The following is a 12,272-nucleotide window of genomic DNA, read 5'->3' as shown; positions in this document are numbered from 1 at the left end:
GTTGTAAAGGTCTGTCTGCTTAAAAGCAGCCACTAAGATTCTGCAACTTCCTCTTTACAACAAAACTACACTGTTGCAACTTGTTGCCACAGTTGGTTCCTTCCCCAGAGGCAGGAGCCACAGCACAGCCCAAGTGGCCTGCCTGGCTTTGGACGGTTCTCAGATGTCCCCACCCTTGGCCGCCTCCCACCGTGGTCACCAAGGGGCCTCCCTCAGGAGGGCCAGAACCTCCCCCCCACCACTGACATGGTCCCTCGGAGCCGCTGTCCCTCACTACCGCCCACCGCCACCCCACCCCGGGCGTTTTCTGGTCCAGACCTGCATGAACCAACCACTCGGGGAGGGAGGGCATAAAGATCTTCCTCCAATGAGCCCAGAAAGATCTCCCAGGTCCACGTTCCTGCGCTTTCTCACCACTGATGACAGAGTGGTTTTACCTGTTTTCCATCAACTCTACCAGGGCATCTAAGCTGCCACTTTCTCCAGGGCTCACCACCAGCACAACCAACGACACCCAAGTGAAGTGATTCTTCCCTGGGTATAGACTGTGAGCCCCCTGAGGGCAGGATCTGGGATGTCTCATTCATCTACATCCTAACCACCCAACAGTTTCTGTATTTGCTGCATGAATGAATTTCCAAAAGACTCAATAAAACCCATGGAACTTTCTGGCAAAGTCAATAATGGTTCTTTCCCACCGTGGACCATAACATAGCCATTAAAATAATAACTGTGGAGACTGCTGCAACATAGGAAACTTTATATTACAGCACTGAGTAGTCACAACACACGACGGTATCTAATTTAATATTTAATTTTAGCATTTAATTTTGTAAAATATGCAAGTATATGGACAGGAAACCCAGAAAAATGCAAACAGTGGATGGAGTGAGGGGCAAATTTGCTTCTTGCCAGGTTTGTTATTATATCGTTTGTGCTATAAACAAACCTCCCCTCCCCGCTTTTCTTTTACTTTAAAAAGGGAAACTAGGGGCTTCCCTGGTGGCGCAGTGGTTAAGAATCCGCCTGCCAATGCAGGGGACACGAGTTCAAGCCCTGGTCCGGGAAGATCCCACATGCTGCAGAGCAACTAAGCCCGTGCACCACGACTACTGAGCCTGCGCTCTGGAGCCCGCATGCCACAACTACTGAAGCCCACATGCCACAACTACTGAAGCCCGTGCTCCTAGAGCCCATGCTCCACAAGAGAAGCCACCGCAATGAGAAGCCTGCGCATTGCAACGAAGAGTAGCCCCGCTCGCCGCAACTAGAGAAAGCCCGCACACAACAACGAAGACCCAACGCAGCCAAAAATAAATAAAATAAAATAAAAAATAAATTATTTAAAAGAAGAAAAAGGGAACCTATTCCAGGAACAATTGTCTCTCTCAACACTCCATGAAAAATGTCATCCCAAATCCTTCAGCTGGGAACAGTGTCCTTGCTGACCACATAACCAGAGGGCACAGGCAGAATTCCCAGCAGCCACCCAGAGGTTAAGGGCCTGGGAGTGCAATCCCGGACCGCCACATTTCCCAGGAAGTGGCACAGGGAAGCAGACCTTAATGGGCCATTTGGGCTGCTTAAGGGGCTTTGAGATGGGGCCGGGGCCTGGAGCCACTAAGGAGAAGAAATCTTTTACTAGCCCAGGGTGACTCAGAGGGCCTTGGCCACCTGCATCACCCTTACAAAGCTCCACCGAAGTCTGAGTGAATGAACAAGGTCCCAGCCCTGTTCCCTGGACGTGCTGTGCCACATCCCTACCTTGCAATCAGCTCAGAAGCTACCTCCTCCAGGAAGCCTTCTCAGATCCCCCTGGGCCCCCAGCACTCTGGTGGGACACCAACAGCTCCCGGAAACAAGGGCCCCTGATTCCTTCCCCTCCTTATTCCCAGCACCCAGGCAAGCACCCAGCATACACTGTAAAGCTCTGAGGAGTGGTTACTGAATGATGATAGACAGATGGACAAATGAAGCAGGAAGGAATGCAAGTCTGCAAGTGGGCTGATGTCAAGAAGAGCCCACTATGGAGATGGTGGCGGGCCCTCTGGCTGGCTGGCTCCCAGTGAGGACCAGCCAGGGCCCCACCAACAGCAGGCAGGCATGGCAGCCGGGATTTACGCTGCCCTCCCTTAGGACAAAACACACACACATTTGAAAAATGGTCGGTTGAGGTTAAAGGTGAAGTCAGTAGCCAAGGCAACACTATCGAACTGGCAACCTCGCTCCAAACAGCTAACTGCACTAGGGGTGAGGTGCCCCGTCCTGCCCCGGCCCAAAGCCCTACTCTTTTCATTAATTCTTGGCCACTGGCGAGGAAGGAGGACTCAGGGACCAGTCCAACCCCTCACTGCCAAGTGGGCACAGGCAAGCCCAGGAGGGAAGGGCATCAGTAAGGACACACAGGGGTCAGAGCGCCTGAGCCTGAATCCCTGCTCAGTCTCATCTGTAAAATGGGGATTAACTTCCTACCTCCTGGGAGTGAATTAAATGAGAGAATTCATGTAAAAGCACTAGCACAGCACCTGGCACCTAGCAAGGGGTCAATAAGATTTAACTCTTATTGTTATTACTATTACAGGCAGGGCTGGGACTTCAACCTAGATATCCTGATTACCAGGCCAGCGTCCCTCCACCAGAGCCTCTTCCTTCCTTCCTTGCCCACCTTCCTCATCTTCCCTCTTCCTCCCAGATGATCCTAGGCTCCAGGAAACTGGCTCAAGATGCCCAGAAATCCCTGCTCACTCAGGGTGGCACGGGCTGCCTCACGTCCCAAGTCTCCGTCCCAGTGTCCCAACTCCCTAATAAAGGGTAAGGCTCCTGAGGCCAGGGATGGGCTCTCTGCCCTCGTCCCCACTGAAGCCCCAGCAGGCCCAGCACAGGGCAGGCCACACAGCAGGAGCCCAAGGCATCTTTGACGACTGACTTGGCCAAGAAATTTGGGATCAATACCCAACAGCTGGCTCTTCAATATTAAAAAACAGACAAAATTAAAATAGCTCCCTGCCACCAACTTTCTTATCCCAGAGACTTCCAGACAAGTACCGAGCATCCGCCTTTTATGAAATGGAGAGATCACTAAATGGCAATCTAGACCTTTGGCTGCCTGGCCCCCCGCGTCCCCGGGCTTACGGGCACAGGTACCAGTGAGACCTGAACTCCACTCGTGCAACAAGGACGAGAGGTCAAGTCCATGCCCGGCGCTGGCGAGAAACTGGGGATGGAGAGATGAAAGAAGACCCCACCTCTGACCTCTCAGTTCAGTGGGGTCTAAAACCTTCTCCCCCATTCCAGCCCAGTTAGATTAAGTCACCCAAATGGTTCCAAATGCCTCGTCTTTATGTTTATCAGACAGGAAGCTGCCTTCTCCAGCCCTGTGACTTAATGCAAAACACAGGAAATGTGGCGGCTTTTGAACACAGACAACCCAAAAAAAAGGTGCCCTGGCAGCTTTATAATAGCTTTTTAAAAAATGCTTAAACCGACTCCGATCAGTCACCAGTTGAACTGTACGGTCTGAGAAGAATGCAAAGGCTGCAGGCCTGGAAAACGTCAGCCTCCAAGCCCAGGGAAACTTTCGCAGGTTCCTCAGTCATCTCACTGCACCATGTTATCGAGGGACGGGCTTGTTGCGCAAATTCAAAATCTTTAAAACCTGAACATACATCTCCAAACACCGGAGGACAGAGGATGTTGGTGACGACCTGCAAAAGGGAGGAAGAGGAGGAGGAAAAGAACTGGCCCACTTGGCGTATGTTTATATGTAAATTACAACAAGCCTACAAAAGCGACATCTCCATGTGGTCGATGAGGAAACTGAGGCTCCAGCCTAGCAGTGGGAGGAAAGGCAAGGGTCTGGTCCTAGCTCCACCAGATCCCAAAGCCCTGGTTTGGTTCCCTCTACGTGGGTTTTGTATCAAAGATACAACACAGCGATCACCCAAGACGTTAAGTGACGTCTAAAATTACTAGAAACCAGGACTGGCTGAAGGACCGTGGAAAGCTGGTGTGGCTCTCTGAGTGGCCCACCCGCTCACTGCCTGGCGCTGCCCCATGTGAAATATTGATTTTTGAGCTGCAGGAACTTCCAGGCCAAGTGGAACTGTCCAACTGGAAGAAGTTCAGAGAAACCCGAAACATTTCCCACCCCATTTCTTAACCCTTGGGCCCCTCCCCCCCCACCCCGCAAAAGAAAAAGATTAAGGGTGTGGAAAAACAGACTCTTGAGGGAAGATTAAAGGAGCTAAGTACGTGTTGCTGGGCTAAACAGTGCATAAAGTTGAGGAAAGGCATGATAACAGCTCAAAACCACTTTTAAGCGAGGCCACATGATTTTGAGAGAAAGGCACTGGGGTTAAGGGAAACCAGGGGCCAGAGCTTTCTTCTACCAACTCACAGAATGAGCTTGGGCGACTCACTCCTCTAACTGCGGGGGGAGGCGGCAAAAATGACACTATCCCTAAGACCCCTTCCAGCTCAGACATTCTATAATCCTAAGCAAATTCAGTAGGGAGGACTGTCCTGTCGCTGTTGATTTTCCTTTTAAGCGGGGCATCATTCAGGATTAGAGTTAAATGAAAGGAAAAGAAAACCTGAGATGGAAGTTCCCAAAATAACGTCCATGGAGGTGAGAGAGGGACTCCCCTGGAGGACCCCTGGTCCTCTGGGCAACACGGTAAGGACCATAAGGACCAAGGACCTCTGAGAGGCCCCGAGGAAGTGACCTGCAGGCGGGGGGAAGGTCAGTTGCACCTTCGACCTCCCTGCAGGCCACAGCCCAACCTGCCCAGGCAGGAAGCCATACCCTTCAGTGGCAACTTCCAGAAGGCCCTGCAAGGTTCCCTCCAGCCACAACAGGAGGCTTCCCCACCCAGGCTAGAGACGAAGGCAGCTGCTGAAGACACGGCTGCGAGAACCTGAGAGTCAGGCTGCGGAGAAACTCCCTACACGGCCTCACCCTCAGCCAAAGGTCGGCCAGGAGCCTTCTCTGGGCCCACCTGCCCAGGCCCGGGTGTGCTGTGTCCCATCCTGGGTGCTGAATCACCTCAGGCTGGAGAAACCAGTGGGCAGAATGGGGGCCTCAGAAAGTCCAACAGCAGCCTGCCTGCCTCAGTTACTTTTTAAAGAGACCCGCATCAGACGCAAGGGGGCAGCTCCCCAAATATCTGGTGCCCTCAAAGCCTGAGGGGCAGGTGCGGGCAGAGGGGGCAGATACAGGTTGGCATCCAGACTTCAAACCGCCCGCCCACGGGGTGGCAGGCCCAGTTTAGACGCTGGCTCATTTGGGGTACTCCTGTGTGACTCATGCCATCTTTCCAGGAGGCCTACAGGCTGCCTGGGAGGGACACAGCCCTGCCCGAGACCCTGAAGGGGTCTTCCACCGGCTGAAAGCACCAACTCGGTGGTGAGCAGAGCCTACGTCTTCTCCGGGGCCCACATCATGCAAGACTAAGGCAGTCCTCCTTGAGAGGGGGATCGGGGCCCTCCAATTCAAAGCACCCCTCTGATCACATCTTCTCAAGAATTTGGGCTTTTCCAATGTTATTAATACATAAAAACCACAGGCCAGACGTGTGAGGGACAACCGGAGATGGGGTGGGTTGCAATGACCCCAAGTTTCCAAGTGAGGAGGACCCAAGAGAATAAAGGTCTGGTCTTCTGGTCAGGGTGGTCTCCCCAGGCAAGGACAAGAGGACCGTTTGGAGCCAGGGGGATTGTGGGAAAGCTGGCAAAGAGGCATCCTGAAATACTTTCCAGACACATCTTGCAGGCTTCCTTTTCCCTTACTGCAGAGAAAAAGCAATCATCTACCATTTTCCAGAACACGAGGGAGTGGATCAGAGTAGACATTTGTCTAAAGGGGTTACTCTGGTGATAATATGACATCATGGAGAAGAAAACAGGCCCGAAAACGTTCCAACCACAGAGCAATTCAGCCCATTTTTAAGAGCCTTCCTCCCTCCCTGCACACAATAGGCACTCAGTGTGCAATCTGGGAACCTGAGCAAAATGCATTTTAAAGCGGAGACCTCTAAGACTGGCCAGCCAACCACTTATTTGTATAGATAATAAAACTAAGAAAATTTTGAATTTTTGACTATTTAAGGGCAACGCATGTGAAAAGGCATTTAGTGAAAAAAGTAATGCTCACCCCGGACTCCGGCTTCCTGGGCCCTATCTAGAGACAACCACTATTACCCGGGTTTCTGTAAGCTTTCCGTGCATAGAGCCCAGGCGACATACCCTGTTTCACCCAAAAGGGAGCAACACGTATCCTACTTTGCTTCTAGTTTTATCCACTTACAATGTATCTTGGAGAGTATGGCCTATCGGTACCTATAGGTCAGCCTCATTTTTTCAAGGGCTGCAAGGATTCCCACTGTACAGCTGTGCCATGATTTATTTGACCCTCTTAATGGACAGTTAGCTTGTTTCCTGTCTTCTTCTATGACGATGCTGCAAAGAATGTCCTCGGACATTTCCTTTTGCACGTCTGAGTTTATCTGCCGGGTGAGTTCCTAGAAATCAGTCAGAAAGACAATGCTTTGACAGATATTGCCAAACTACCTCCTCAAAAGAGAGTTGTTACAACTTAGACTCCCACCAACAGGGCATGAGAGTGCCTAAGAAACTGGGGCATCTTGGAGAAATTAAAATTAATCTTGGAGAAATTAAAGTGCATGTTTCAGGTATAATTGGTGGACACATAAACTGGTATGATGCCTTTACAGAGCGATACGGCACCTCCTACCAAAATCAAATGTTCCCCCAACCGGAGCCAGAGCCAGAAGCCAGGTCTCCAGACACTAAGTCCAGTGCTCTTTGCATGTCACCCCCTGGGTCTCTCCTAGATCACGGAAACCGTGTTTGAGAACTCAAATCGCAGTGAGTTTGTGTACCCTCTGCCTGGGCCAGGGCCCTGCAACAAGGCTAGTGAGCACAAGCTCATCACCAAGAGCATCCAAAAGCATCAGCAGATGGGACCCGGAAGCACCTGTGTTTTCACCACTCGGGCTTTGTGGTCAATGAGCACTGCACACACACAAGCACGCCATTTTTAGAAGTACAAACAGCACTGCGCTAAAAGCCGGGAAATCCATCTACCCCGCCTCCCGTTTCCTCATCTGACACCCCAGGAGTTAAGTTAAAAACGTACATAGTCACTATATATCAGGCCCTTTATATACTTTATTTCTCTTAGTTCTTACACCTAACCCTGCAGGATAAGCACCATGATTCCCATATTACAGATGAGGACACTGAGGCTCAGGGAGGTGACATGACTTGCCTACAGTCATATAAGTGGCAGCGTCAGGAGCTGAACTCTGCCTAGTGCCAAAGCTCACGACCCCACTCTTCCCAGCTCTCAAGAACGGGATTCCGTAAGTCACAGGCTCACTGCTTCCCAGGGGGCAGCCGGGGTTCCACACCATCGTCACCAGAGGGCTTAAGCCCAGGGGCTCAGCACACCAAGGGTTAAAGCCGAGAGGCAGTGACTCTCTGAGGCTGCACAAAGGGAAAATGCACTTCCTGCCCCTGCGGGCAGAGATGCTGTATTATGCTCAGCAAATTAGGACGTTTGTTTAATTAAGAAGACACACAGATTTTGTTATTCTAAATATTTTTGGAACGTGATGCTTGGGAGGAAGCTGTCAAGGCACGGATTTTTTTTTTTCTTTTTTCCCTTTGCCTTGGGTTTCTCCTTCTCCCCCTCCAAGAGAAGGGTAGGGCCAGGCTCACAGGAAAACAACAGCCAAGCCCTCCTCTCCTTTTGAAATAAAGATGTCAAGCTGGTAAGGGCTGTCTTAAGTACTTTATGGAAGGATTAGCTGGAAGAGGAAGTGAAGAAAGCACAGCTAGCCTGGCTTCTAGCAATACCCTCCACCAGGCAACACAACAATGCAGCATTTTTGAGTGTGCTTTTCTCCCTTTAAAAAGCCCTTGTTTTGTTTTTTTCTGGAGCAAAAACGGGCAAGAGGCAGGCTGTGATTAACATGTGTCCTTCATCCTGTAAGAGGGAAGTTGTCCCATCTCCAACCCCTTAGGTTAAAACGTTTAAAAATAAAAAATAGGGCTTCCCTGGTGGCGCAGTGGTTGGGGGTCTGCCTGCCGATGCAGGGGAAACGGGTTCGTGCCCCGGTCCGGGAGGATCCCACATACCGCGGAGCGGCTGGGCCCGTGAGCCATGGTCGCTGAGCCTGCGCGTCCGGAATCTTGTGCTCCGCTGCGGGAGAGGCCACAACGGTGAGAGGCCCGCGTACCGCAAAAAAAAAATAAAAATAAAAATAAAAAAATAATAAAAAATAAAAACCAGAAAGCCCTGCCCCTCTCTTTCCTCTACCCTCATATGCCCTTCAGACTAGGAGCCCCACAGAATGCACCTCTTGGGCTGCCCTTCCCCAGAGCCTGCCAATCCCAGCACCTGGATCTGCCCACGGGCACTGCCGGGACTTGCTGAATGTGAAGAGTAGAGCTTTTCAGTGTCACCCTGCAGCCATCTGGGGGCACAGCGGCTCTCAAATTACATGGAGCAATCTCTTGATGTTTTTAATTACCCCTCAATTATCCACTAAATGAGTCCTCACTTTCCCAACACTGAATGCTTGCCTCGGTTTGCCAAACCTGCAACGTCCTCCTTCCTGGGGGCGGCTTCCCTCATCCCAGACAGTAGTGGCCCCCTCTCAGAATTCCTCGAGTCCTTTGTCTGCGGCCTGCTTGGGACACTCATCACAGGCTGCTTTTGTATTTCAGTCACTGGGCCACTATTTCCCCGGAGGACTGTCAACTGTCCCTGGGCAGAGGCCTCTGGGTTCCCCCGCGGATAGGCTGGCTCCCTTCTCCCAATCCCCATGACTCACAGCACCCTTCTGGGGTCTCTGTCATCTTTGCCTCACATTAGAGTCATCTGCAGATTTGTTTCAGCTCTCCCTTAGATGCCCCAGGGCAGGGGCCAGGTCTTGCTCAACCTCACCCCCCTACCACCTGGCAGAGTCCCTGGCACAGAGAAGCCAGTTAAATATTTGCTCAGTTACACATCTGTGTACCCTCCCCCCACCCCTAGCAGCCTTGTACGTAGATTGACCAATATTAATCAAGTGACTGACTAAATAGGCCTTAAGGCAGCCTCCCTCCTTACCAAAAAGGGGATAAAGCACCCGGTGAGCTTACAGGCTCAGATAGTCAGAAATGGCCACAGTGTTGCAGGAAGGCGCTAAGGCTCTTCCCCTTCGACAGTTACTCAACAGTTACTTTGCGATCCTGTTAAACCCAGGAAAGGGTGCACTGAACCGAGAAACGACTGGGCCTCTCAAGTGCCCAGCGGAGAGAACCGCCGGTCCCCAGGACCTGGGACTTCCCGGGAACCTTCTCCCCACACCGGCTGGGTGGGGCCGCAGACAGCAGCCCAGACGCTCGCCCTGCCCCCGCCTCAAGACAGCCGGCAACCTGGTCCAGGAGGGTACTTGGCCTGTTTGAGACACCGGGGTTCTCGGGAGGCATGCGATGGGGGGGATGCAGTCCCGCCCTCGGCGTGGCCCGAGGATAGCATGGGGTGAGGACCCTGCACAGGGACAAATGGGGCGGGGTGGGGGTGGGAGGTAAGTAGAAAACCCCGGATCTGGCCCAAACGGGAACGATGCAATAGCCCAGGCCGGATCCTAGAGGAGCAGGGCCCAGCTCTCCCCGCCCCCGCCCTGCTGGGGCGGCCCGCAGGTGCGCTGGAATCAGGTGCGCGCCGGGCCCGCGGACCTTGGTGCGGGCCTTCCTCTCCCGGGGAGCAGAAGTCAAAAGTCAACGGATGAGGATCTGTGGGGGAGGAGGGGAGTCTTTCCTGCCTCGAGCCGCGGTCTCCGCCGGGTACCCCTTCCCATGCACCCACCCGCACCTCTCCCGGTTCCCCTCCTCCGCCCAGCCGATCGCAGCCGGCCGAATGAGGAAGTCTGGAGCGGAGGGGTGAAACAGCAGAGCGCAATGTCTGCAGCACGACTGTCCGATTCTGACTCAGAAGGACGCCCTGACAGTTGCCAAACGGTCCCCGCCTACCCGTTACCTCCGTTTCGAAAACGCCCGGCAACTTCCAAAGGAGCCCCCGCCCCGAGCCTCCCACCTCACCCTCACCCGTGCGGCTGGGTCCAAGGGACAGAGGCTCCCCAGAAGGGGTTAAAAAGTTTGCCCAACTTGGGCACTGGGCGAGGCAAGGGCGGGGCGCCTGCCCCGACAGCAGGGGGAGGTCGAGGCTCCCGGGTGCCCGGCTGGCGGAGTGCGCCAGCGGGAGGGGGCGGGTGGAACGCAGGGTTTCCGGGGAGCGCTCGGCCCCGAAGCCTTCCTCTGCTCCACGAGGCCTCGCTTCCAACGGCGCCTTCCCGGAGCGTCCGCGCAGAGGTCCCGGAGACCCTCCCGGAGCGAAGGATGCGGTGCCCCGGACCGGCCCCGCAGCTTTCGCGCCCGCCCGCGCCGGTCGCCGGCTGCGCGGAGGCCAAGAACCACACGTCGGCCCGCTTGCCCCAGACGCCGCGCGTCCCGTAGCCGCCCGCCTGCTTGGGGCGGGACCCGCCGGTGGGGCTCGCTCACCTGAACCTGGATCTGCCCCGGGGAACAAGCGCTGCTTCTCCCGAGAGGTCTTTCTCGAGCGCTCGGGCGACTACGGGATGGGACGAGCGCCTGAGGCGGGAGCTGCAGCAGGTCAGCCTCGCTCAGCCTTCGGTACCCTGCTCAGGAACCGCGGTGATATGCGCGCCTCACCGCACCCTGCTCTGCTCCTCGCCTCCTTCCCGCCCCGCCCTCTCCGCGCGGGCCCATTCCGAGCGGGGCGCCGGCTGAGGGGCGGAGCCTGGCGGGACGAATCCGCCTCCCGAGTTGTCTCACCCACTCCAGCCCGCTTCTGGTCATGATGGACAGACATATTGACCTGTGGGAAGGCAGCGGGCGGAGCCTATGGGGCCAGAGGGGAGGGAATTCATTCCCCCCATTCGCCCCCACCTCCACCCTCTCCACCTTCCCCCACGCTTCCTAGGCGGGAGCCCCGCCCCCTAGGGCGGGCCCAACAAACAACCAGGTTCCAGGAGGAGGATTGACACAGAGAAAGTCCAATCAGGAGGATTAGACTCTCAGAGGCCTCCCGGCCGGGATTTTGGCGCATTGCCAGACCCAGGGCGAGGCCAGGCTGGAGCAGACTGGGGAAGTCCGGGTTTCTGACACCCCGCCCCGCGAGCTGTTTTCCCTGACCCATGTCATTCTACCAGAACAGACATTAAGTACCATATATGGGAAAAGTGCTATTTTACAATTAAGAAGGCCTGTGGGGGCGGACCTGGACTCAGCCCCGGATCCGTTTTGTGCGCCCTAAGTTCGATTTCTGACCCGCTCTTTGGAGTGGGCATGCTGCCGTCTTTCAGCCTCCAGACCTTTGCACGAACGGGTTCCCTGAGCCTGGAGTGCCCTTCCAAGCCTCTCTTTACCTCCACGTGGTTAACTCGCACACTTCCTTTCGGGTATTTGTTGCAAAATGTTTTTTGGGGGTTTTTTAGGTAGGCAAAGCGCATTTTTTCCCCCTGGTTACTGCCCACAACAAGAGGATTAATTTTGTTTTTTTACAATTTTTTTACATTTTTAATCCATCTGGAATTCATTTTAATTCTGGAGTGGGAAAGAAATCGAATATAATTTTTGTAATAGCCAGCTATCCACACACCACCATCACCTACCGAACTCATATATTCTTGGATCTGTTTCTGAGTTGTATCCAGTGACCTTTCTGTGTGTTCCTGTGTCAGTTCCACAATACTTTAAGGATGGTAGCTTTATAATACATTTTATATCTAAGAGGGCAAATTTCTCATTACTCTTTCCTTTTGGAATGTTCTTCCTATCATGACTATTCTCCCAAATGAGCTTCAAAAAAAGTATGATCTAAAGGCAAGAGAAAACTGGAAAAAAGATTTTGCAACTCTGTGACAAAGAATTATTATCAACAATATGTAAAGAGCTCTTCTGCTTCCATAAGAAAAACCCCCAATACTCCAAAATAAATATAGCCAAAAAAGGAACAGGCTATTAAAAGAGAAGAAATATAAATGGCCCGTAATTATGAAAAAATTACTCATCTGAAATACAAACGAAACTACACGGGATGCCATTTTCCACCTATCAAATTAAAAAAAAAAATAAAAATGTCCACTGTTAGCCAGGTTTAGAGATACAGGTGGGAAAGTAAATTGATCAATTTTCTCTGATAATTAATCATAAAATAATAACTGGAAAAGTGCACCAAGATG

General features: G+C 52.9%; 1 protein-coding gene across 1 annotated transcript in view; it reads right to left on the bottom strand.

Moving 5' to 3' along the window:
* MYH9 (myosin heavy chain 9) overlaps window positions 1-10,771 on the bottom strand; it is a 94,657-nt gene extending 83,886 nt beyond the window's left edge. The window contains exon 1 of the mRNA XM_032644405.1: window positions 10,570-10,771. The gene's annotated coding sequence lies outside the window, so the exon portion shown is untranslated. The remainder of the gene's footprint in view (window positions 1-10,569) is intronic.
* Between the last annotated feature and the right edge of the window lie 1,501 nt (window positions 10,772-12,272).

This window comes from Phocoena sinus, chromosome 10, assembly GCF_008692025.1.
Source record: "Phocoena sinus isolate mPhoSin1 chromosome 10, mPhoSin1.pri, whole genome shotgun sequence".
Lineage (NCBI taxonomy): Eukaryota > Metazoa > Chordata > Mammalia > Artiodactyla > Phocoenidae > Phocoena > Phocoena sinus.
The sequence above is the reverse complement of the archived record's forward strand: the minus strand, read 5'-3'. Positions and strand labels throughout refer to the sequence as shown.